This window comes from Dromaius novaehollandiae, chromosome 11 (genome assembly GCF_036370855.1).
Source record: "Dromaius novaehollandiae isolate bDroNov1 chromosome 11, bDroNov1.hap1, whole genome shotgun sequence".
Lineage (NCBI taxonomy): Eukaryota > Metazoa > Chordata > Aves > Casuariiformes > Dromaiidae > Dromaius > Dromaius novaehollandiae.
Genome location: NC_088108.1, coordinates 7,990,221 through 8,017,616, shown reverse-complemented (window position 1 = coordinate 8,017,616; position 27,396 = coordinate 7,990,221). Strand labels below are relative to the sequence as shown.

Sequence of the window (27,396 nt, the reverse complement as noted above, 5' to 3'; positions counted from 1 at the left end):
CTGCTGTATGTGATGGAAAAACTTCAAATACTCATCCTTTCTCAGCATTATTTTGTTAGTTAAGAACATCTCACACACAAATTAAGTAACTGCCAAAGCTTTTAATGCTTTAAAAAGCCATTTGATTTTAAATGTTTGGTGTCTTAAGACAGCTTCATTCATTTATTTGTCTTGGGCTGTGGGTTGGCGATTTTTAGTGGTGGTGGTGGTGGTTTAAGATTTTTTTGTTTGTTTTTGGAAAAATGTGTGTTGAAAATGCTGTATTGTTGCCATTGATGAAGTATCCTCCTTATTTCATTAAAAATTAAATAAAGACCCAAGGGGTTGAAGGAAAATGGATTTTTCATATTTCTCCCTTTTGCTCTTGAGAATGATTTATGAAGTACAAGTGCATTCATAAACTAGATACTATACCCTCGAGAAAATAAACTAGATATTATTCAATTGTTAGTGGTTCATATTATAAATGGCCACCACGAATTTTACGTTGTTTGTTGAAATCATTTTTAACCACATAATTCTCACTCAAACCATGAAAAATTGGATTGAAAAATGCTCCATTTATCAGACAGATCAAAACTTAAATCCGAACGCCTCTCTGCCACAGTTAAACCCCAAATTATATTGTCATGTTTTATTCCGTTCATTAAAAGTTACGAACGCACTAAAATAACACGTCGTAACATAAGCTGGTCATTTTCTTGGTTGTCAGATTTAAGAACGGTCGATAAAGCGGCAGGCTTGGGAGCGACTTGCAGCCTCCTCGTGGCCTGGCTCTCTCTCGAGAGACTCACAGAGAGGCCAAACAGCGTTATTTTGAGTAACCCATGAAGCAGCTATGAAGAAAACGGGAAGGAAAAGACTAAGGGTGGACGCTTAGACGAATTTGAATGCAGCAAAGCGGCACGGGCAGACTGACGCTCCAGCGAGGCCCGGCTGAGGAGGGGCAGCACGGCCCCTTCGGACAACACCACGCTGCGCCCTGGAGACGTTCTCCAGGTCTTCGGAGCAGATGAGAAAAGACTTAAACCCCTTCACACCGTTCAGCTTCAGAGATGATCCGCACATGAATTAATATCTATAAGTCAACCCAAAAAGAAGCTGACGTATTAGATACCACCACCTCCTGACTGTAGAATTTAAACAGAGATTGAGTGGGGCTTTTTGGTGTTGTTATTGAATATACAAGTTAACAAAAGATGTATCTAAGTTTAATAAACACAGGTGAAGATAGTGTTTTAATGATTTTAGAAAAACACTTATATTTTAATGAGAGCCTATATTGTCTTACAGTGCTTGACTTGTACTGTCTTGCCATTTGGGCTAATACCACTGCCAGACAGAAGTTACACGTGCATTTGAAGTTCGATAAATAGCCCCTGGCAGTGATATCGGAAGGAGCTGCTGCAAACACAGCCACTGCACCACTCCTTTTCGGCTCGTTCCTAGCTGCAGAGCTGTAGCTGCTGCAGCCAAGCTTTCCAACAGCTCACATTCATCGCAGCTGTGCTGGAGAACGCAGCTGCCCTACGCTGACCCTAAGCAAGGGCATCTCTGAAGTTTAATTAATGATGAGCCAAAGAGTGCATTAAGAAGCCCATTTTTAGGGGATGAAGTAACGCAGCCCCACTGCGTAAGTATTTGCCAGCTCTAGGAGACTGCGCAAGGAGCACGCACGGAAAAGCCACGAGGCTCGACCAAGCTGCGTACCTGTGCCCAGGCTGGAGGCGTCCCCGGCTTCACGATCCCGAGCTGAAGGCCGAGGACACCTCTTAGCAGCTCCTGGGCAGCCGTGGTGCCCGTCAAACTCTGGAAGCTCTGCCAGGTGTGAGCAGCAGGCACTTATTTAATGTAAAGGTCTAAGGACACAGTTTGTCACACTGGGGAGGCAGCTCGAACGCACTACGATTAGCTGTCTAGCAGCGGCGCGGTCCAGAAGGGAGCAGAAATGCCAGCGAGAGCCTCTTTTCCCCTATTAACAAGACAAGTCCACCGAGAAGCAATCAACCCTGCCACCGCAGAGCCTGCGCGAGGATTGCTCGGCACTAATAGACTGGAAGAAAGTAAATAATGACTTTTTAGTATTCTGAAAGCTCTCTCTAAATCACAGATGGCTCTAATAGCATAGTTACGCATTTAAAAATCATATTCACGTTTCGCTAACACAAAATGCTGGGAATGATTCATAGAGCAGGTATCAAAGCCCTCCCATCCCCCACCACATTGCAAAGTAGCAAGAAGCCGTTGCAGCAATGCTTTTTGCTTTACAAACACGATAGCTTTTGTTTAGTGCCTCACCAGTTGGCCTTTAAACAATTACTGAAATAGCAATTTTAAAACGAGCACTGAATTCAGCTCAGTATTTTAAGAAAGGCAATGAATTCGGGACGGATGCAAATCACACATCCAGCCCGCCTGTATTTCTTCCTCGGCGGAAGCCGAGAACAGCCTTCGCTAAAAGGCAGGTGGCTGTTTGGGCACCGCTGGAGCAAGGACACAGCTCCGGGAACGGCTGCCGGATTTACAGCTCTCGGCAGCGTCGAGCCTTAGCACCGCTTTGGCACCGCTTCTTCTGCCGAGCTTCTCGGGCGTGCCAGCCCTCGAAAAGGGCATGCAATTTTTACAAGAAAGAGAAAAGGAAGTGTATCTAAGTGAAACGTGGGTGAAAATGCTGTGTGTAAGAAAATATGGGCTAATCTACACTTATTTGTAACCACAAATTTGGTACCGTTCCACGAATTAAAACACAAGAATACATCGCCAAGGAAACACGTGGCTTAATGTAGAGGCTGCTTGAAGCTATTCCTGCATTTTCTGCCATTTCGGTCACACAGGCACTACCCACGCAGACGAAACGGCTGCACATACGTCCTAAGGTACAACACGGTCCTGTTTCAATGGCATAGGCAGAGTATTTATGATGTTCAGTATCTGTAAATACTTACACCAATTAACAGCAACTGCTGTATATGTTCCACTCTCTGTATGTGCTATAATTGTATATTATTTAACAACGATACCATATATAAATGATATTTCATGGTTCTCTTTCCAACTGTGACCACCTTCGTTCACATAACATCAGAAATCTTGGCTACAGTTGATTTTCTAAAATAAGTGGACAATTGGGCAATCATCATACTATTATGCGTCAAGTTGATGAAGATGAAGGAAAGAGCGAAGTTTATCCAGAGGAGTATATATGGGCTAATTAAAACTTTGAAAAAATGCATTCCTTTGGAAAACACTGGGGCATTCTAGACTGAATATGTCTTTTTTTTCCTCCCTCTCCTTTTTTTTTAACCTATACTTGCCTTTTGATTTAATTTTTCCAACAGTTCTCCACTGAACTAACTGGTACTTTCAGGGGGAGGGGGACATCTGTGACAAGTATTTCAGAAATGACACAGCAGTGATCTCTGGGTAGCTGGCAGGTACTGCAGCTTAACAGTCTTCTCAACCGACTACCAAAATAGGAAACCACATAATATAAGTTCTGCTCTACGACTCCAGAAAGGCTTCGTCATAGATGCGGATACAAACTTCTCACAGAAGAACTATTCACTTCAGTGGCCAGTCAGCGCGGGGCAGCGGAAAACGGGGAGCGGGTCTGCTGCTTCCCCCGTGCCGCTGGTCACACCGCTTCCAGCCGGGGGCTGAGAGCTGCGTCCCTTAAAGATCCTATCTAACCAAGCCACCTCTGCTTATTTTTATTTAAAGCAGTTTTTGACAGATTCTTTCTTCAAAGTCTGTTAGAGTAACATTGAGGGGGAAAAAGAGTAAAAATTAAAAAATATTGCAATAAGCAGAGTTTTCCTCAGACTTTCACAGCTAAACCATGATATTCCAACAGAGAGGTTTCGGACGCGGTAAGCGATCGCCGCAGCCCACACGTACCTCCCTGGTCCCTCACCTCCTGCCACCAGATGCGTGCAGCGCGTTACTTTGGAGTTACACTAGCACTTCTTAAAAGCTGGCTTTCAGCCTGGATTCTGTTGACAATTAAACCACTACATTGTTCAGATTTATATAAGCCAAACTACACATAAATGAAAACAAAACAAATACAAGAAAACCAATAAATCCCATTAGTTGTGTAGCTCAAAATATAATTGTTGTGTAGCTCATAATATAATTGCACAATGGCTATTAAAATATTTCACACCTCTTCTGTAAGAGATAGCATCTAATATATCACTGCCTGGTTGTCTCGGATTTGCAGTAAGCCAACAAAGCTGCGAGGGATGTGGTTTAATTACTTTATAACTTCATTAACTTATTTAGAAACTGCACAGCAATGAATTACACAGTGCAGAACAGCAACCACCTCAGAAAAGGCTCCATTTCACTCACAATGTTATTAAAAGCTTTAAACAGTTTTTTTTCTTTTTTTTTTTTTTTAAATCAAGGATAACTACCTCAGAATAACTGGTACTTTGATGCCTAGGAATTGGGGATGAGGGTGAATCCTGGTCCTTCCTGTCCTCCTCCTGCATCCTTGCAGTGGCCACAGCAATAACGAGCCTGAAACGATCCCAGTCTCTGCTGCTCCCTCTTTCCTGCTGAGCGAGTGATCATCAGGGCACTGCCATAACCCCCGGGCTCTATACGAAGTCTCCTCTTCTCAGAAATCCCCAAACATCCTTTCTGCCCGCCAAAACTTCTTCTAGTGTTTCAACTCAAAGGATTTACATGGAACCAGACCTCTGGGATATGCCGGTAGGGGTCCAGTAATGAGCTCGGAGCTTCTGGCTCTGCTGTCCATCCGGACTCCCAGGCGGTTCCCTTCCAAAACGGGGCCCGAAAGCTCCCTGGGAGGCCGCTGGCGTCACCCCGCGGGCTCGGCGGCCCAGGGAGCGACAGGCGCCCGACGGCGGGGAGCACAGCAGAGGCCGGGGCCTGCCCGCCCCGACGCCGCGCCGACTCGGCAGCACGCCGGCAAAGCGGCCGCGGGCGGGGCGGTACGAAGCGACACCGTGACGGTGCCCTGACTGCTGCTCGGCATCTTGGCGTTAGCTGGCACAGCCATGGGAAACTAAATAAAGATCTCATTTCTAATGAGAGGGTCACTGAAATGCTGTGCAGTGCATTGGTGCTTACCGGGATGAAGCACGCGGGGACAAACTCCCCTTCTTCCATACGCTGCCTCTGTGAGGGATGGATCAAACTCGAAATCTCTCTGTGTCAGAAGGGCTTACAACAGGAAAAGGGAAGTTTCCTGGGTGTCCAAGGCAGATGGGCATGCCCAGGATAAATAAAAGTATCTGAACGATTTTGAGAATTACATTTTTTTATAAGCTATTTGGTTATAACACTTTTGAAACATTTGTAAGCTCTATTTTAAGCTAAAGGATGCAAAATTTTGTGATGAAGCAGACTCGTGCCATATTTTTAAATACTGCAGTAAGTGTACAGGAGATTGAAAAAATCATATATTAGATCTCTTTCATAAATAGCTTCTTATCCAAGAAGCTAGGACAGAGATTCAGTGACAGAGTATGTGAACACGGAAGGGAGATTAGAGGTAGCTCTGAAAAATAGGAACAGACTATGGTAGGTAGAAAGCTGATACAGAAGTATGGAAGAGCATGAGAAAAGAGGCAAAGCTAAAAGGTGAAAACATAATTGGGGAAAATATACAAAGGGTAAGCAGCGTAGATTAAATGCACTAAGAGATAAAGGCAAAATACATCAGGACTTTGGGAGATGTTTTGACTGCTGGATTTGGATGCAGTTAAATTCCATGATGCTGCAGAAAAGCTTAAAGAGAAAAACTAATATGTTTGGAGTTGTGGAATGGAAGATTTCTCATCAGATCTCTCCAAAACAATTGCCAAGCAAGGTGAAGGACAGGAGAAGAATAAAGACAAGACAGAATTTAGCTGTATTATAAGAAGAAAACGCTAAGGCTCAGGTTAAAAAAAAAAAGGATAGAAAAAAAGGATAGAAAAAAGGATAGAAAAAAGGGATAGAAAAAAAGGGATAGAAAAAAAGGGATAGAAAAGGATAGAAAAAAAAGCAGGTAACATGTGAAGTCTGGAAAGGAAAAGAGCAGCCATCAGTGGAAATCAAGAAAAAGGTAATTGAAAATTCAGAGACAACATGATGAGAAGCCCAATTTTGCAAACAGAGCTGTGAGACCACATTTTTACTTATTTAACATCTGTTTTTCTTTTTTCCCCCTCTCTTTCTTTTGTGCTAGCTTTAAAGTAGCCAGTCAGAATGGTCTCCAAAGGTTAGAGAAGAAGCATCACTTGCATGAAATAACCAATTTCTTTCTGGAGTATTTCTCAGCAAAATTTTCCTGTTATGTCAGCAATTACCTACCTGCATTAAAATACATCATCAATATCTAATTGATGTTATATTAAGTCTCATCTGTCTTTTTATTTGTTCCAGGCAGAACATGTACCATTTTTGCACAGAAAACAATACCATGTCAATAAAGAAAGTTTTATCTACACTCACTCTCCCTCTCTGTCCTCCATTTCATTTATAAGAGCGAGAATTTTTGTGCTGTACTCTGCAAATACACACACTATTGTACGAAATTGATACTTTAGCCTTTTCAGCATTCTCTTTAGGATAACGCAAGTCTAGTGTCTCTGCAGATACATTATGAAATGATTGATTCTGCAGAAGCATTCCTTTGTACTTTTGAACATTTTAATGATACAAAAATAAATTGACTTTGGGACTTTCCATCCTTCTTCTCTCTTTTCTCTCTGTGGGGAACATGCATTTTTTCTTTTTTTTAAAGCAATCACACTTCAGCCATTAGTGTTCTCACTGAAATTGCAAAGCATCACACTAAATGCACCAGCATCCCTTTGACAGACATGTAAGAGCACCTACTCACTAGTGTAATGGAAAAAGTTAGTGATTATATATACTGAAGTGACTGAGCCAACAACTACCCTAATGGAGGGAAAAAACCTTGATTAATAACAAGTGCCACTAAGAGAACAGATTGTTTTATGAGGAATGAATCACAAAAAAGCAGGAATACAATATGTCCTTGTCCATTGGCTGAGAGTTGGTTACTGAAAGAATATAAATATAAATGCCTGAAGATCTGTAGCTGTTTTGCTAGGCAGATTTTAAAATAAATTTCTCCCATCATCTCCTCCACCTCAGTGTCCAGGTGTATCAGAATGTAATATTACATGACTATATGTTTCTGACTATATGTATTCTTCCATATTAACTACGCATGTGTTATTCGTGGTTCGCATTTAACGTATGTGAAGCTTCAGAGGATGTAGGGTGCTTTACTGTCAAGCACTTCTTTCGTGTGTTAAGTTAGCACACCATTTCTATAAATTCACTACTGTATGTTTACATACTCACACTCTCAGTTGCGCACGCGTGCACACACACACACACACACACACACACACACAAATGCCTTTGGAGAACGTTACTCCTAGGTGACATCCCCGGCAGATAAACCTTCTCATCACTGCGGAAGGCAGAGCTTGGGGAGAGGGTTACAAAGCACTTTCCGGTCTCATGCCAGACACTTGCATGCAACAATATCATCTTCACAATTCAGCAGTTTCACTGTAAGCGTAAATACCTCCAAAAATTTCCACCTCAGTATGAACATAAAGAAGATACTCTGCCAGTGCAGCCTGGCTCCACATGTCAGCAGTGAAGAAGTGAAAGGTTTTCCCCAAGGAAAAGACCTGAGGCAAAGTCACTCAGCTGCCAAGAAGGGGCTTTAGACCAAGGTCTGGGAGTGGACAACGTTGCTGGATCTCACGGCAGGGCCTGGTTCCTTGGTGCTGCACAGCAGCTATTGGGCTCCAGCCCACGGCAGATTCATTCCCCTAACAGCCAATTCATCCCCCGACGGTGAGGTCAAAAGTCTGGCTGATGTGATCTGAAGGGCATTTTGACAATGGATGTTCCTGGTATTGGAGAATAGTATGGCTTTCCTTCTAAAAACCCTTCTCTGACAAATAAAGGCTTGACTAAATGTATAATGGTCATTATAAAAATAGAATCATCTTTCTCAGAGATTCTTCAGGAAAAGTCTACCAACCTGTGCCACACAACTCCTCCCAATTATAAAGCTATTTGTCATCTTGAAAACACAAATCCAACTAGATGAACTCATTAAGTACAAACTAACCCATCCTTTAGCAAACAAATATCCAAAACCAAAGTTCAGTTTTTGCACCAATTTTAAAATACCCTGCGGTAAGACCATGCAGCTCCCCGGTGAGGTTGGGCTGAGCTGAGATTGCTCTGATGGCTAGACGGGAAGGATGTCTCCGTTCAGCCCATCTGAAGACAACCACGACACTGCGCTCCACGTCTTACCCTGAGGACACTGCCTAACTTCAGCTGCCACACTTTAAAAAAAAAATTAACTCGGCACCTCAGAAAGCAGGCCAAAGTCAGATTTTGGGTAATATGCTTTGAGACATTTTAATCTGTTTTACTACACTGTATTCAAGTTCCTCCTAGAAAATAGTTAAACCATAATTTTTTGTGTTTTTATGCAAAAAAGTTGGTTGTCTCTGTTTCACTTCGTATGCTTTTCTGCATGTTCTCCAGGGAGAATAGTATTGGTAATAAAAAACCCAGTATTTTGAATAAATTCCTAGCTGTGTATCTAAAAAAGCTATTTTCATTCATAGAAGCACTCAAAAGAGGCAGCTTTTCTTACTCTTTGGAATATTAAGTCAGCACATTATATATACAGCTAGTTCAAAGTAATGAACTACGTTATTTTTTTTCACTGCTGAAAAAAAACTCCTTTAATACTTTATTTCACTGAAAACTTTATGTCAGAGCACATTCAGTATCAGTGCTACGCTGGAGAGCAGGAAACATCGGGAAAGGTTTCTTCGCGTGTTAATAAACATACCCATCTCCAGGGCCACGAGAGAGGAACGCTTTCCCGGGTAAGCCAGGCCCTCGCACCGCCTCCTGCAGTAATAGCCATTCCCATACTCAGCATGGTGCAAGCACATCACATCACATTAAAAAAAAAAAAAAAAATCATGGATCCCACAGAGTTATCTAAGGCCACAGCCCTGCAAACTCTTATGTACTGTGCTAGCCACAGGCAGGGCAGCGGCTCCGCACATTTCAATGGGACTGCTCTTAGGAATAAACTTATGCATACATTTATATATTTGTTGGGTCTGGGACTAAACATTTTCCTTATTTATAGCTACCAAGTGATAATCTCACAGGGTTGTAGCTAAATCTGTAAGAAATGTGCACGTGCTCAAGACTCCTGAATGAGAAGTGGGGGTGGTAACGGCGGCAGTAACCCCCGGGGCAAGCGGGGCGGGAGCGCGCGGGGAAGCCGGGGCTCTGCTCCCGGCTACGGAGAAGCAGGTCCTAAACAGCCATGCACGCTACCCAAATTGCACCAAAATGCAACACCGTGGCTCCCAGCTCCTCATGCTGAGCGCGGGGGCCCAAGGAGGAGCGCGGGGCCAGCAGCACACGTGCAGGGACCTGGGCTCTCCGAAACGGCCTCTCCGGCTCCGGCGGGGCACTCGGGAGCTGGGACCGGCTATGCACAAGATGGGAGGGGGGACTATACAGGGGAAGTTGGTTTTAGGATCTCTGTGTAAGCTGGTAGAATTTGTTGCTTAGACAAGTGCATTTTTTATTAGTCCAAAATACCTATAAACATCCTTCATTTTTATTTCCGAGTCATGCAATGCCAACTTTTGCAATAAACCAAACCGCCGGAGGCTCGGCTCTCAGAGTGATATGATTTGATGATGAATTCATTAACAAAACCACAGCCAAAAATCGTATTAAATAGAAAGGTGTCTGAACAGAAAAAGTATATGGAAACAAAAGAAAGTCTCCTTGAAGAGTTAGGCAGAAGTGCTTATTTTTAATACTGCTGAAATAGCTCTAACTTTTAAGCAATACAAGATTACAGAAAATGTGATCCCAAATGGTTATTGTTTAGTCTTATGTACGGTAGTGAAGAAAACGAATCAGTGCCTAAATGAATCATTTACTATGATTCCATAAAAACCTTCATATTTTTGTATAGACAAACACCTCAATTTTTCTGAAGGAGAAAATGGGTCAATTTAAAGAACAACTGTAAAACACTGACAAATCTCAGCAGTATTGCTATTCCCGCAGTACTTTTGGAAGCACTGTGCTGGCTAAAGTTTGAGAACTGCTCAAAACAGGAAATCATACACAAAACTACACAACCATCAGCAAAAGACTGTCAGGGATCATATGGAAAACAACTTGCTGTCAGTTCTTGTTATTAATGACAAATGCCAGCAAATAGAACTTGAGAAAGATTTCTAAGTCAAAACAAAAAAGTCTCAAAAGGAAACCTAGAGATTAACTTTTTTCTTTTTCTCTGCTTCAACTACAGGAAACAATAGTTCTGCAGAAAATTTTGTTTTATGAAGATCTTGGATCAGTTTAGTAAGACAATATATTTTACAAGTCAGTGGAACCGATTCCAAAATTATTTTCCTGTTTTACTAATGACTGCTTATGTATCTTCCTGACTGCTAAATTCTAGGAAAAAATTCTCGGTTACTTTAGTTTTCAATTTTTGGTTATTCTATGGAATAATTATGGTAGAAGATATTTTAGTCACCCGTGTGAGACATTCAGAACTATACATTTTATAATTTAAAAAAATAACTAAAGGCTACATCAGTGTGTTTCAGTGCCCAAATAAAGATGCAGAGACAATCTTTCCTAACACTTCAGACAGCTTCACAGAATTGAACTGAAAATCCAGCTTGTTTTTACTAAAAGTACAAAGCAGCTCTGCAGTTATTTAATTTCAAAGTTTAAAACAAACATTTCAGAAATTGTTGCTAATGAAAATTGGATAAAGAATCTACTTTATTTTTAAAAACAGCAAGAAAAGACAAGGCATGATCATGTGACAGAGATAATCAGCAAGAATTTTTAAGGAGATAGCTTAAAGACTTTTGCTGAGGAAAAAAACTTGATTTTTAAGCAAGCACTGAAATTTGGTTTGCCAACATCATATTTCTTTAGAAGGAGGTTCCTACGAAAGGGTGCAATATTGTTCAGAAATCAGGCTGGAATTCCACCTTTTCCTGAAGCTGACTGAAAACTCCGGGTCCTACGTGACGTACTTAAGCCGCAAGCACTGCTTCCCATGACCAAGTCTTTGCTTTTTGTAAAAACAAATACAAGCTGCAGGTAACATTTTTTTCCCCCCATCAGACAGCTAGAAAAGTTTCCTCTCCAGTTCTTGCAGCCTGGCAGCACTGACGAGCAGAGCTGGCGCGCACCTCCCGGCTGGAAGGAGCGAGGCGGGCTGCCCGTCGGGACTGAGGGGCACCCCACGGCCAAACCTGCAGCTGCCCACCTCACCCCGAGACTGACGCGGCTCAAGGAGGGGAGCCGCCACGCTGGTGCGGCAGCGTCGAGAGGAACAAAGCACGCCTCTGCCCGCACAACTCAGGGGAGCCCGAAACTGCAGCCGCCGACAGCTGCAGCACCCGCGGTTTCCACTGATCTGGAGGTTTGGTCCTCTAAGCAAGTGGCTGAAGAATGGCTTTAGAGATGCAACAGAAAGCCCATGATTTGCCACCAATTTCAAACTGACAGCACTAGACTTCAGACGACAAATCTCATCTGCAGAGTCTTGTGCCAACACCCATGCACTTCTCCACTATGGACCAACAAACACCAAAGCAAACGCCGCTGAAATTTAGTTCTTAGTCCATCTCAGTCCGTTCATGTTTGGACGCTATTTTTGTGCATTCATGCAACTGCAACCCTCCCCTAAGATTTATTCCCAGCAAAAGTTTCCTAACTACGCTTTCCAAAAAGTTATGGAGCAGCAGGACCGTGCACACCACGCACACACACCCGCACACACCCGCAGGAGAAGCTGTGGTAGCCGCCAGTAAATACGGCACCACCAGCAGCAGGCGTTAATGAAAAATCACCTGTGCTGCTGCGGCGTGCAGTTCTGGATATAGCCGTAATCAATCCATTCCACTGCTTCTGTATTTATCAGGTTTTTCCCCTGTTAAAAGTGTTTAAATGAAATCATAGCCAGAATGATTTATTTGGTGCATATTTGTTCCTGATCTTCTCAGGGGGATGAACAGGTTTGCTTTCTTAAGAACTACAATCATAGCCTCTTTAGCAATAACACTAACCAGATACCGTTTTTCTGCTGAAAACATCAACATCTGTTGCTCCACAACAAACTGTTTCAGACCTTGGTATCAGAGTACAGCAGCCTGAGAAACCTATTTGGTGAAAACGAGAAATAATATGAGTACAAGTAAATAAGCGAGTCCTCCCCACTAATTATCACTGTTCTGGGAACACCATTTGCAAACCGATAACCACCAGCTTGTGGTGCAGACAGCGCTAGGTTATACATTAAGAATACGGGACACAACTAAAGTTAACGATGAAGTATTCAGGAATTTGGTTGCCAGACTGCGAGTGGTGCCTTCCCGATGTGTCGGGCTTTGCCTCTGCAGAGTGCTTGAACGGTCTGGCTCTGAATCAGCACACTTACCTAAGTGTCTTAATAGTATATTTATACTAATAAGTATAAAAGTCATTCCATTGATTTTAGTGGCACAACTCACAAATCTAAGCACATGCTTACTTTAAGTATTTTTCTGCATAGTGGCCTTTAGTGTCTATCTCAATAGGGCTGTATGTGTAATTCTGTGTTTACAGTTACTCCTGATCTCAGCCTGAAGCTTTATATTCCACAAATACCTCTACATTTTACTTTGAAAACAAGGTAATAGGCTTCCTTTCATGGTAGTTTAAAATGGAGCTTTCTGCTGCGGCCATAAAACAGACCAGCAGGCTCAATAGAACAGAAATAGGAAATGGGAAAAATCCATATTGATGACACTGTATTATTAATAAATTACCTACTGCGAACTTCCTGTGAATTATTAAAGCAAATAAATCCTGTTTTAGAGTAATATAGATACTAGATAATTTATAAATATAGGATGATTGAATTATAATTCAATCTTTTCCTCTGATCTCTGTCCATATTTCCATTTCCAAATGGCTTTTCAAATGTCCATGCAATATTATTTGGTATAGCTGTTTATATATGAATTTGAATATTTCTACTTCAGTGCACTGTTGTCAAGCCTGAAATGTACCTGTTGCTCTGCAGGCACCGGGCAAGACTAGATGCTTATCCAGAAGCTGCCCTCTGGGATGAGCAGACCCAGGTGTGACCTTCTGCCAGGACACCCGCACATTTCCTTCTGCACTAGCACACAGATTTCCCTGTCCCTTACTCCTGGATAGTGAATGCATAAAGGCAGTTTAAAGAGACTGAGAGGGGAAAGGCAGGTAAAATGTGAGTGCATAGGTCAATCGCTCAAAGAACAACTTTTACTGAGAAGTAACCTTTCTTTCCCCCAGAAGTCCACTTCTGGACTCTAACAGTTGATGGCTCCTGGCAGTTCTCCTGCCATCACATTTCTGGAAGAGAATCTGAATCAAAGCGCTCTGAGTAAGGAGTCGTGCAGGACCACTCTGTCTAAGGCTAATTTTGATAATTCAGGAATGGTGTAGCACCAACCAAAGATACAGCTAGGTGTCCAGCGTGTAGACGTCCTGTTGCCCAAACTATGGTAAAAGGCACTGAGAGGTGGTGGAAGTCCTCTGCCCCCATTTCCACAGCCTACCTGCCCATATCCAGAGATCCACTGGATAGATACTGTGTAGAAACCATAAATTTTGGATATCCCACTGACAGAAACGAAGAGCCTGGGTGACTGGGTGATTGTAATGGGTCTGGACCTATGCAGTTTAAAGAAAGAGCCTGCCTGACATCGAGGACATGAGATAGCAGATCCCTCCACAAGGGATTGCAGCAATTTCAGGAAGCTTCATCTCCTAGATTTACCTGAATTGCTGGCCCTAAACTTCTTGAAACTATAAGGAACAAGCCACCCTGTTAAAACAGTCATTATTGAAAGCACTGAAATATCCAGCATTACTATCACGATACAAAATTATTGTTTTATGTTGAAAATAAAATGTAAAACCTCCTTTAATGAAGGAACAGAAGATGAAGGGACAAGCTCTCTAGGCTTGTAAGCCTACAGGGAGCTTAATGGAAAATATTGTGCATTGAAATGATCTATTTTTATTTCAGCAAACGCAATTTCTCTCTCTTCTGCCTGCTGTGTTTCAGATACAAATCAAAATAAATCTCCAGTAATTAAATTAAGAGCTTAAACATGCTGTTTCAGTTTGTTTTCAAGATGAGTTTTTTCATACTCCACACTTCTTTATATATATATAGTTTTAGCCGAATTTAACATTCATGTGTATGACAAAGGATGATACCACCAAGACAGTGTTACATTACTACTCTTCACACTTTCCCACCTACCTAAGTCCTGACCTGCGACACCTATTCTATTAAGCAGTGAGCTACTTGAGTTCAAAAGAAAAAATAGTGAGATTACTGCAATTGTAGTTTTAAGATTTGGAAGAATGCCTACCAGGGATTACGATGAGATCAGTCTATTTAAATAGAGTTTTATCTAAGTCTCTGGAGGCAGAACTTTAGTGTATTAATCCACCTGAAAGCTACGTAATGATTACTATTCAAGAAAATCTCCAAAGAACTGTTGTGGGGAGAGAGGGAAAAGCAGTTGTAGTAGAGGTTGCTGCAATCGAAGACATATGCTCAGAATATTAATTCTAAGGCTATCCTTTTTCCTTAGCTGCTTACTAAATCAAATTAACACTAAAAGCTATTCTGTACAGACCTAGTCTGAAGGAAAGCGAAACTCGCCAGCAGACTGTTGGTGACGGCGTGCTTAGAGGAACGGCCCACACACTGCGCTGCCCCGACTCACGAACACCATGCAGGCTCAGGCGCCGGCGCAAACACACTACAAACTCTGGCAAAAGATCTTGAAGCTACAGTCTTGCTACAAACCTGCAGTATGATATCACCAGGATAACAGACACCTCTGGGCTCTTGTGCCTAAAATGATCCAAGTTCCTCTCGTGGCTTGGTATTTCCAGTCGTGTTGTTCACTGGAAGCCTAAGAGAAGGACAGCCTCGTGCTCATTTCCTTCTAAGCGAGGCAGCAAAACTTTGACCCCAGTGTTCAAATTGTCTGGGGAACTGCTGTTTGGTGCCCTAGACCTCCCTTGCTCTCAAAAATATTAATGGTTAAAAGATAAAAAGAACAGAATATGATCAGTTTTGTGGACATACAAGTAAAATGTGTCAGGCAGAAGACATCATTTATTGACTTTGTGATGAGAGCAAAATACATCACAGAGTGTGCTTATGTGATCCTTCTAATGCCGGTAAGAGCACATACTACTATATTTATACATGTAGTGTACAGTGATCAGCTTTATCTATTCCAAAGATGTTTTATCTGTAAAATTATGGCCTACAGGCAAGAGAACAAAAATAAACTCATACTGTAAGCATCTCTGGTCTTTGGTCAGCACTGATATCTGTTGACTTATTCATTTTATCTTTCCTGTTACTGATTCACGGTTTTATAAAACATGCTGGAAGAAGTAAGAAACAGCTCTACCACATATGTGTTACAGCCAGTAAACTCAGTTAGATGATAAAGCTATGTTAATACATCAGTGATTTCTAAAATGAGACTTTAAAGATGAGAAAATAATTTGAATTGCATAAAGATACATTTATCTTATAGGACAGGACTCTGGAAGATTGCAAGAAACTGTCTCCATGGTGAATTACTGAGAAATTGCACTGCTGGAATTCTATAGCAACTTCTAGTTTTATATTTTATGTACATAATTAAAGGAATAATGACATTTCACTGCTTGGTAGTGCAAGTTCTCTCTAACAAATGCTTAATTCCGTCTTAAGAAACAGCATTTTGTTACATAAGTAAAAACAAGGACAGTATTTGAGATCATAATTCAAGTGATAGGGTATATTTGCATGTGATTTATAGCACTGGACAGTGTAAAAGATGTCAGCAGTGCACGATGGATTTCTGTTGATATCAAAAGGAGTTTTTGCTGTACAAAGAACAAGGGATAAAATGCACAGCTGTCTATTTTGCTATCTCTGTTCGATACACTGACTTGGTAAGCATATCTTGGAATCACTGTGAAATATATTGCTAGTGCAGTTTTAGACTATTGCCTGTGAAAGTTGGTATGAGGTTCCAGCAGACAAGTTAATAAGACACAAGCAGAATAATTTGCCAGGCGCTTTCTGATAGTGGGTAATTCAGTAGTTCCTATCCCACATCAAGTCTTCTTAGCTATGAATGATAAACCCAGCATAAAAGTTTCACATTAATACACAGAAATCACTGTAAAATTTGAACACTTTATGAAATTTTAGTAAGAAACATTGCACTTAGTGTATTTGACTTGGAACAGGAGAAGAAAAAAAGAAAGCTTGTCAAATACAGCTAAGACTTTGCCATTTGAAGCTTGAGTAGCTGTTTATTCCTCCATAATTCATGGTTGTTGATCTAGCTTTTCTACAGTGTAAAACAGATTGCATGCTGAACATAATACTTCTAACTAAGAAATTCTGTCTACCTGGGCAAGGAGAATACTGCTTTGGAAAGCTGATTTCGCTTCCAGGAGATTCTTTCTTTCAAATTTTACATCGAGTTAATAAAAAGCTCAAGATGGACCAGAGCCCTGAAGCCTACGACCAAGAATCAAACTCAGGCCCCAAAGGCAGACTCCAGAGTTGGGAAGCTGCAGGTCTTGAGTGTTTCTTGAAACAGAGCTTTATGGCTGTCCAAGAAGGTGCGCAGAAACGGAGACCAGCAAAGGGAGATTGGGTTTCCACAGTCATATAACGTAGCCCTTGCCCATTTTCACCTCAGTTTATGGGTTTCTAGGCTGGAATGCTCACAGGGATCCAGCTTCAGCACTTACTGTACCGTTTTATTAATGTTTGTAAATTGCTTTCACAACCTTAAACAAAAATGAAAAAGACAGTATTGTTGCAATGCATTTTTCATTGATTGCCTAGAGATTCCCAGCAGTCAGTCTCCTATTTCACTCTGGCAATATTAATAGAAAATCTCTGATATGAGAACCAGTAGAAATGAATGTTTGAGATCCTTAGAGCGAACCATCCACTATACGGTGGAGAACCCTCAAGCATTTTAAACTGCACTATATCTAAAATAGAAAGTGCAAAGCATGCTTTATCTTTTATAGCTTGCAGATCCAAATGCATCTTGAAAATATGAATACCTTAAAGATGCATTAAACAAATTATCCTGGAAACCACATTTCATCTTGAAGGCCTGTAATACTATCTAGCCTTTGGCAATGGCTAGGAGCCACGTGTTGACATACATTCCATCTACTTAAGGATTTCACTGCAGAACCCTTCTCTGTACGAGCTAACAGGAATTAATAAAATAGTAACATAAAACATGGTTATAACAGTGATGCCTAATCACATACCTAGTGTACCTAATAACTGAGATAAATCAAATTATTTCATCCATGGCATAAGGTTTGTTACTGTTCAATATGAACAATAAGCTGTTCCATAAGCAAATGAATATTTTTCTTATAGTTGCAGCTGCGAGTATAATAATCCATGAAGCACAATGCCTGCCAACCACATGCGCGATAATACTTTTGGTTTTAAACACAAAAGCTATAATCAGAAAATAGATGTTCCTGTTGTTGCAAGATTTAGCCCTTTGCTTTGACATCAAATATCAGCATCTTACAGAGAAGCAGGAAATAGGTACCGCGAGGAAAAGCGAGGTGTTGAGCGCACACAGGAAGGCAGGCAACCCCGTTTCCTCCGAGCAGAACCCCAGGACAGCTCCCTGCTCGCACAGAGTCTCTCCCCTGTAGATCCCCCAGGATTTAGAAGGTCCAGGCTCTGGCTGCAACACCCCTCTGAACCGGGGCAGGTTTGCAAGGTCTCCTTCTGTTGTAGAAACTCGTATAGGAGCTTACAGAGCAGCCTTCCTTTAGAAAGGGCACTTAAAATATATATTTTTTATTTTATTTATTTATGTTTTAGCTTTTATTTATGTATATAAATTTATACTCCTTTTTCTCTGTGCAGCTTTGTATTTTAGGAACCTAACTCTCTTTCAAAACTATCTTCCTGTTGACATCACTGGATTAAAAAACCTGATGATACTGGGGGATACAGACATGCAGACATACCAGCCTCATACATATGCATTACTGTAATCATATAAGCCTTGCTTTCATTAGAAATCACAAAAAAATTTGGATGTTTTCATTATCATTGGGGGTCCCAATTAAACTGCATATATACTTAGCACATTACTCATTTCAGCCACTTGTTTAGTGTAATAGTTTTTTTTTATGTCACCCACATCCATCATGATAAGGCAATTATGCTTATAAGAAGCTAATAATTTCCGGGATTATCTGTGTTAAGTTGTTAGTATACCTCACTAACAGAGTTTTGAAGAAGCAGGAAGGTTTTGAAGGCAAAAAGGTTAATTGTTTAAACAGGAAAATATCAGAGAATCTCTAAGGCATTAAATCTGAGATACCCATCTATTGAAAGAATAGCTTTAAAAGGCAGTTACGAGGCACTGAAAGAAAGTTGAAGAGATACTGACAGTTCTAGTGTACTTTTTTCAAATCCCATCAAGAGCGGTTAATTTAAGTTTAATTAAATTTTTTGAACATGGACCCTATTTGTAACTAATTTGACTTAAGCACCTCATTTTCTTTCCATAAGCAAGGCTGGGAAGTTATTTTTATTTAATTACAGAAATGTTTTTGTTTCATCATCTTTTATACTCTCAGAGACCAGTACAATGAGATCTGTATTGTAGCTGCTCAGTGAATGGATTATTCAGTCAAATTCTGTAAGATCAAATCTCAGTCCAAATGGTTTCCTGGGAATGTCCCCAATTCTTAGCAGAAATAAAGTCTCAGATGGGCAACACAGATGACAGCTGTGCCAATGAATGAATCACTGGTGAATCTGAACATAAAGCTACCCTCAAGCCCTAGGAAAAGTTTTAAGTATCTGAGACTGAATTTAGGAGTTCTGTTTCAGCCACACTTGGAAGTTGAACTGAATTCAGATTGATTGCAAATATTTTCTTTAGTTGTCTCTTGGACAGATTCTGTAATACATTATTCAATGATATAGGTATTATGTACCTTAATATATGTTAGGTATATCTCGAAAGTAACTCACAGTAATCACACTTTCCTCTTCAATATTTACATATTAACAAGGGTCTTAAGGTACATCCAGATTATAATGACATGGAAAGGGCTGACCCTGTGGGTCTAGGTATGTTTATATTGCTTTGATTCAAAGGCTTCACACATTTGAAACTAGCCAAGCTAAGGCAACATACAACCTTGCTGAAGGCAGGCTTCTCCTTTTAGGGCTCTCCCTGCTAGCACAACCTGACTTGCTCCTAGTACTTGAAGAAGTGTGGTTAAAACTAGCTCAGGCAACTCTAAGCTACATTGCAGTCCATTTTAGAGTGAATATAAAACATTATTTTGAGTTAATTTTCCTATCTTTTATGATCACAAGGCTGATCTCAACAGTGGATATTTTTGTTCTTTACCAGCTTAGCTCTTTAGGCATTGTATCCTGCTCAGATGATAACCATTACATTAAGACTGGATTCAGAAACCATGAGATTATCTGGCAAGCCCTCAAGGACTTAAAGAGCATATCCAGCAATCTACGTATGTAAGAATAATTTCCAGTGCCAACTGTAGAAGATACTTTCTAGAGTGCCTGTAACATTTGGTCATGTATAAACCTACCAACACTGGGTTCAGAGGCACAACTCCCCCTCAGTAACACACGTGCTTTAAAAACACACAGCTAAAACCAGTTTTAATTATGGCTGACAACAAATACCAGCTATCTTCTGCATGGTCTATGGCTACCTATGCTCTGATGATGCCGCGCTGAATGTTTTCTCCCACTACTTCATGACAGCCTTTATATTACTAGAAAAGCAAAATTATATAGTATTTGTGAGAGAGGCTCTAGATAGGTGCATGCTTAATAATCACAAACCGAATCATGATATTGCGCATTGAAATACAGAGAAGCCAAAAGGATTTCAAGTCTGCTGGTTTTCATCCAAGGAGGCTGACATAAAAGGATATTCAGTAGCCCCTGAGCCTGGTCTGCACCAGTGAGTGTTGACCTGACCCTCGGCTGAAATCTGGGAATGCAGAAATCGAGAGTGAGCAGGGGAATGAGACATGGACTTCCCAATATTCTCTTGTTGAAGCCAGCACTGACTATGGAGGTGGCCATCGCTGGCTACGCTTTTCAGACTCAAGAGGCGCTTGTGTTTTTTTCAACGGAGAGCCTCCCTTACATCCTCAACCCATCAAGGCTAGATCACAGTATTGCTTTTCTCTCAGTGTCACCTCTAGTTATGCTTGCCATGTTGTACATTATCGCAATCCAAAGCAACATAGTGAAAGTCAATTCCAGGTATTTCAGAAAGATCTATTACCAACAACAAAGGACACCATGCTCTAGGTGATGAAATGGGTAAGTCTTTTAATACAATATCTAATATTGCATTATGCATATTTAAAGAACATAAATCTAGACTGACCCCAAACTGGATTTTAAATAACTTCAGAAATGTTAATTATATTCGTAAGTTCAGCACCAAGATGTCAAACACTCTTTTAAAGGACCCAACAGGGAGGTGCATTTAGCAATTCCAGTGCTCCTATTCCTATCAGTCATTTGTATCCTGTGGCTACATCAACAGTAAAGCTCTCAAACACAAATAACCAAACCCTCCGTGTGTGCAAGGACTTAATGGTAGTTACAGACCCCTTAGAATTAAGATGCCTCACATGAGCACATTTAGTGCTCAACAAATAATTTTTTAATGTCATTGATCTTGGGTTTTTTCAAAGCTACTTTCTGCGCCTTTGACAGATGTGCTATGCTGCATTTCATTACTTTCTCTGCTTACCTCGTTCTTCTTTTGTTTTAGATAAGTGATGAGGCTTTCGGAAAAGATTAAGCACTGGCAGGCAAAGCAATGGCCCAAACAGAGTTTTAATTGGAACCTCAAATCCTGTGGAAAAAATAAGAAATTAAACCATTAATAATTTAATTTTACTAGCAGACAGAGTGAGTTGATGTATTCTGTTTTAGGCTGCTTTTACTTTATTTCTTCATATTTGATTTCAACAGGTAGGCAATCCGTTAGTCAAATCACATTAAGAATAAAATGATTACCACAAGATTTCAGTGAGATATGCATGGGGCTGCAAAGAAATGCTGATGTGAGTAGTTCTCGTCTACAGAAGCAGTCCACTGATTACTAGCAGTATGTCAGCATTTATTTCATTAAGCCTTAAGCCCCCAAAAGCTTTCTTCTCTAAAGTCTAAAAATCTTCCTGCTGTTGTATAACATTCATAGCATTGTTTTCTTATGCTGCTCTTTGCCCCATGAATTCTTGACAGAGTACAACCATTATATAGCAATGTGACTCAAATGCAACCAAGACATAATGCTAAACAATTCAAGCTTCAAGACAAAAAGGTAGTGAAAGGAATTTCATTTCTCTTGAGATTGGTAAAGGCTCTAAACATAAATACCTCCATAAAACAAAACCATAAAAGCAATTTTTTAGAGAATCAGAGGTTATATGTTGTAGTACTGGGCAAGTGGCAACCATAAAACCAACAAAATCAAACAATTCAGCTTAGGAGAAATTTGCTTGTTTCTGAAATTAAGACATTCTTGCATTAGTAATTTCTATTCAGACATACACTATACCCCCCCCCCTTCCAGACACGTCACACAACAGCTCCAAACTTTCCCTGAAATTTTCGCTCTGTATTTTAAAATACCATAGGCCCAGATTTCTGTAGACAGTAATTGATCCTGATCCAATGACTTCGGTGGCTCAGCAATAATTTCCACAACTAACCTGACCAACAGAGCTGAAATTTTGTAGGTTCTCAAAGCTGAGTCAGGAGAGGAAGCTGTTGTCACACAGCAAGTATATGTAAACTTAATTTGGGACTAAAATCAAATGTACGTACCACGACCTCGGACACACTAGCCCACTGGAATTCAAGAGATGTTTTGCAGTAGGTAACAGGCTACCATTACAAGTGTTCAATTACATGCACTGCTGTTATTCAGTGCAGTAAATATATCAAAAGTCCACAGAGAAGGTGGCGCTTGGAACTGCTGTTAGACTATATATGTACAAAAGCTCCTTTAATAATGATAGTTTGGATAAGTAGTGCATTTGTTTCTTTATTATTTGTTAATTGAGGGCTGCAGGCTGCTATGGGGATTTAAAAGACTAAATTGATACTTAGGACTAGAACTGGTGGTAATTTTTTGACTAAACGTTCTTTCCTGGAGAGCAAAATCTCAGCTTAGGTGGAGCTGGACCCGAGGCCAGCACAGCAGCCATGCTAGCTTCACTGCTAAGTCCCCTGATCGCAGCTTACTCACAAATTTCTAACGCAGCACAGGTAGGAAACAAATGATGCTAGGACACCCACAATTCAGTCTGAGCGATTTTTAGAAGTTTAGGAGATCCCTTTTTCCTCCTGAAATTCAGAAATGATCTTGAGGGGAAAATGGGATATTTCTTCCTAAAAGCAATTCATGGTACAAATATCACTCCTTCAATTACTTTTTTATCAATAAATAATTTTAAATACAGTTACTGGGCTTTTTTGCGTACACATCAAAAACATCTTACAGGCTGCAAGCTCTTCAAGGAGCGTTCCTCCTTTAAGCAAAAAGAAACATTTAAGTCAGCCATTCAACGCAAAGCCATCCCAAGGCATTGCTGATGTTTCACCCAAGGCAATTTTAGAGCTTGGTGTTCCAAATAAGACCCCAATAAGTTACCAAGTCTCCGCCTGATTTTTAAAATTTGATTTATAAGGACAATATCCTCTTATCCTAAGCAGTAGAAGCAGGACAGAAGAGCAACTAGGTCCCCTTTGGAAACGTGTGTACCCCGAGGAGGGGAATCCAGAGGCTGGCGTGCTGTATGCGAGGCACAGCAACACTCTGGTTGGGATTCTTGAGTGCAGTAATTGAAAAAAGTCAAAATTGTTGAATAGTTTGGCTATAAATACACTAACTGATGATTCAGGCATAGAAAACTCAATAAAGTGCTGAAGCATAGAGTAAAACAAATCTCTCAACAGTCTTCAAATTAATTCACATTCTCAGAATTATCATAAAGATAACTTTAAAAGACGGCAATGAATACTTGAAAATACTTGAGAAATAACTCCATCTGACTAACAAACTGAATATTTATTTGGAGAATAAATGTATTGCTTTATTTACTGCCAACATGTGCTTTACTGCTCTAGCTGTTGCATATGTCCACTGGCATTTATTTTAAAACAGTCACATTTTGCAGCATTTGAAAGACAGCCACACCTCCTCAAATTATGATTTACTACAAAATTAAATTTCTTGTAAGTCTAGCTTACCACGATCAATATGTGTTTGGAGTGGAACAAGAGAAGACATGCCATCGTCTCTTCCGCAGTGTGTTTGCGTAAAAATGTGCTTGAAAGAAAGAGCATGCAAGAGCTTGACGTGTCCTTGGGGTATGATTAAAAGCTTGTAAAATAAAATATTTCAGAAAAGACAGTTCTGACTTTAACCACCACTGGGGACAAGGGATCTTTCAATTAAGACATACCACTCATGCATAGGTATAACTCAAACCATACATTGAACAAATTTTAAAACCTGATGATTTAGATACAAACATAGATACGGTAGACCCAAGTCAGAGGCCCTGTGGGTGATCCAAAACATCACAAAGTTTAACTCTAATTTCATTTTTCACAATAGTAGTAAAGCCAAGCCTAAAAAACTTACCCACTTCATAACGATAAGATTAAATGATAAAGAAAACTACATTCAAGGAAAAAAAATCGAAGAGGGAAGATATAAAAATCCCTATGTGGAATATGACTTCAGCAGAGAAGGAATCTTCTGCCCCATGTTTTCTGTCTAAGGCCAAGTCTCCATTACACCAACTCAGTTCATAACAAAGGTCGGTGTTTATTCTAAGCTAATGAGATTTGTAACTCATGCTATTTCATGTAATTCACATAGTACTGTTTTTTAATCAGGTGTACTTCATTAAAGACATTATTTTCTAAGTTGCAGAGTCTGTTCTACTTTTGTGAATTCCTTTATTTCCTTTCTGACAGTGCTATAATTAACCACTTAGAGATTAAAAAAACTGTAAAAACCTGTAACAAAACCCCACATGTAGAAACAATTTACATAAGCTCTCATCTCACCCAAAGTCATCTTCAACAACTGCTTTAAAGACTGAGACTGACCCAAACATGAGACCCCAATATCTGAACAACAAAACCAAACCAGTATCTAGCTGTGTGAACAGCAGAACTAGTGAAGGCTGGTTCTAGAGTCCAGATTTTCCTTCTGCATGGATTCTTTGACATCTAGAAAGTTCAGGATTGAAGTTAAAATTTTCCAAGTGAAAACAGGGATCACGTTCCTCTCCCATCCACAATAGATGGTGTCCAATAAAGAGCAAATTCATGCTATACCCTCAAAGGGAGCATATATATAAGCTGCAGATAAGGTCTCAGCTACTGAAGCTTGACTGTCCACTACCGGCTATGTAGAGGACTGTCAATTTGCAAAAAATTACCATCTTTAAAGACCTCTATCCCTCTGTGCAATGTGCTTCAAAATAATCTCAAAAGTTACCAGGGGAAAAGCAGATAGATGCAAGGCATAAGCCTTGTTTCTTTAGCAAAAGAAGCCAAAATATATTGCATTTAAAGACATTTTCAGATTGGAATGAATGACCTAAAAGACAGATTGGGAAAATCCATTAGATTGTGTACTGTGTTGCAGTGTGCTTAGCTGTGACAGTGAAGTCCTAATCCACTGGAAGTTAAAAGGAGTTTTGCTGTCGACTTTAGTACAGTTAGAATTTTGCTCTGATTCTGTATGTCTGAATATTTGGAAGGCAGAACTGCACAAAATTCTAGATGCTGAACACTAATGGGACCCACAATCCTAAACTATTTCAACTTTTTTGAAAAAACTTCCATCCTTTACGACTTGCAGAGAGCAAGAAAGGGACTTTGCTCCTCATTGTAAGGGGTCCAGATTATTTCAGTGCTCACCGTTAATGCAAATGCAGCTGATATTGTCAGTGTGGAGATGCTATGAAAGGATGACTTCTGCTGATTCTCAATAGTAATTATACCATAAGGTTTAAGTTTCAATCAAAGGTCCTGAATGCTTTACCCTATCATTAAAAAAACAATCTTATTGGACAACAAATTCTACAACAGGATATTTGATATTATTTATTCTCACAACAATATTTACCGTTTTCTCTGAGCCAGCTTCCAGCTTCCATTTAGCACCTTCTGTATTTTTTTAATGCAGAATTGCTTAAATAAATACAAGAGAAAACAAAAGATTTGTTGGATGCCTCCTTCTGTATGTTTGCATCTTTGCAAATTAACTATAACAGTCCTTTCATATTAATAACAAACAAACTAATATTAAACATTAGTAACAGACAGAAGCGATTAGGAGCTAGTCTCTTTGTCTTTATCAAGCACGGATGTCAGCCCAGACCGTACAGAGCGGTTCAAATTACCATCTCGAGCGTGCAGGTGTCAGGATTTCGACAAGCCTAAATATGCAGGGCTTCCTGACAGAGACGGAAAATATCGGTTTGCTCCAGCTGAGGAAAGGTATTTACAGACAACAAATTTAACACTAATAAAGCTGTTAAAACTCTGAAGGCATTTTTATAACCCATGAATTCTTGATGTGCTACAGACTCCCTTTTCTCCAGCATCCTCTTCACTTCAAAGACTTTCCTTAACTTGTTCCAAAACCTTCCCTTCATTTTCCAAAATACGGGTACCCTGTTTTTCGCCCAGGTGACTCTTTGGGCTCGGTTCAAGGCCTACATTCTCACGGCACTTGAGGATTTTCCCTTTGTCAGTGTGACACTATTCAGATTTTCTATTAGCTTTCCAGGCCAGACGCCCCTCCACGATCGTCCGCTGGTGCCTGTAGAACAGTCTCCTAATTCAATGTGCTTATTCCTGACCAAACACAAACTGTGGTTTTTCTGAACCCCCGTCCCTTTTCTGCTGCCGAGCGACGGGCGGCCGGAGGCACGCTCCACCTCTCACTGAGAAACTGCTACTCTTCCCTCCACACGTTTGTGCTCTCTTCCCCTCAGAGTGCTTACTTCCTTCTGCCTTAGGAATATTTTCAATCTTATTACTATCAATAATTAAACTGGTTTCAATAACAACCATTTAATTCAAATTTCACTTAAGCTGCATCTTAAAAATAAATGTTTCCAACAAATAAGCAAAGTTTGTTAATTACTTATCCCACTTTCTCTATTATTTGCTGCTGAGTTGTGGCAACGCGAGCACAGAGCTGCCCTAGTCCCTACCCAAAAGGACCCACCATTAGCATGTAATTACTTAGTTAAGCTTCTAATTCATTTGCTGTTAGTTTTGTTCCTTTGAATAGTTCCTCATTAAGTTATTGCAGGGAACTGTGTTTGCACAGCAAAACAGAAGAATACAAGCTATCTTTATTGCATACTTTTAATACCCCTTTTATCTTTAAACCATCTAATTAGCATATTAATTAACTGGATACAGTACTCATGATTCTCCAATTAACCGCGGGTACCACATCCCACTGACTTAGTGTAATGCCATTTGTACTGTCACAGTGTCTTCACTTAGCCTTGCTCAGACATGTCCAATATTTGAAAACTAATATATCATCATATATTTTAGTAGTAGTTAGTATCCAAGTGAATTTTTTCTTGATCAAAACTTTCCAGTTCTAGCAAATAAACACACCAGGCTTATTATCTGCCTAAGAAACGAAACCCCACAGACCCCACCGCTTAAAAGCATGTTCCTGCTATTTTACCAGCCAAGCCTCTATTTCACCATCTTTTGCTTTCTGAGACCCAGCTGCTTTTCTTGCCAACTTCCACAGTCCCCACAGCACTAAACGTTACCAGGCCAGCAACAGCTTCGAACGAGAACAAACGCGGGTACATTCGACACCGGCGCTGCGGGCTGGCGCTGCTGCCGAGGGGGGCTGTGGGCACCCGGCGGCACCGGCCCCTCTCGCCCTCCCGGGCCGGCCTGCCGCGGCTGGCGTCGCGCCGAACCCAGATTAGCTCAGCCATAAACCGATAGTGGAGCAAACACTGCCCACAGTGAGGCAAAAATACTCTGTGTTTGTGGGGTTAATGCACTACACTTCGGTCCATAACGGTCAAGGTACCTCTGAAAGGCAGTAAGCATCCGATGACGATTCCAGCGTGAGGCCTCACATCCCCCCGCAACAT

The 27,396-nt window shown here is 40.6% G+C and overlaps 1 protein-coding gene across 2 annotated transcripts in view; it reads right to left on the bottom strand.

Moving 5' to 3' along the window:
* TENM1 (teneurin transmembrane protein 1) overlaps positions 1-27,396 on the bottom strand; it is a 748,569-nt gene that overhangs the window by 496,885 nt on the left and 224,288 nt on the right. For both annotated transcript variants that reach the window (XM_064518178.1, XM_064518175.1), the window contains exon 3: positions 20,973-21,077. The gene's annotated coding sequence lies outside the window, so the exon portion shown is untranslated. The remainder of the gene's footprint in view (positions 1-20,972; positions 21,078-27,396) is intronic.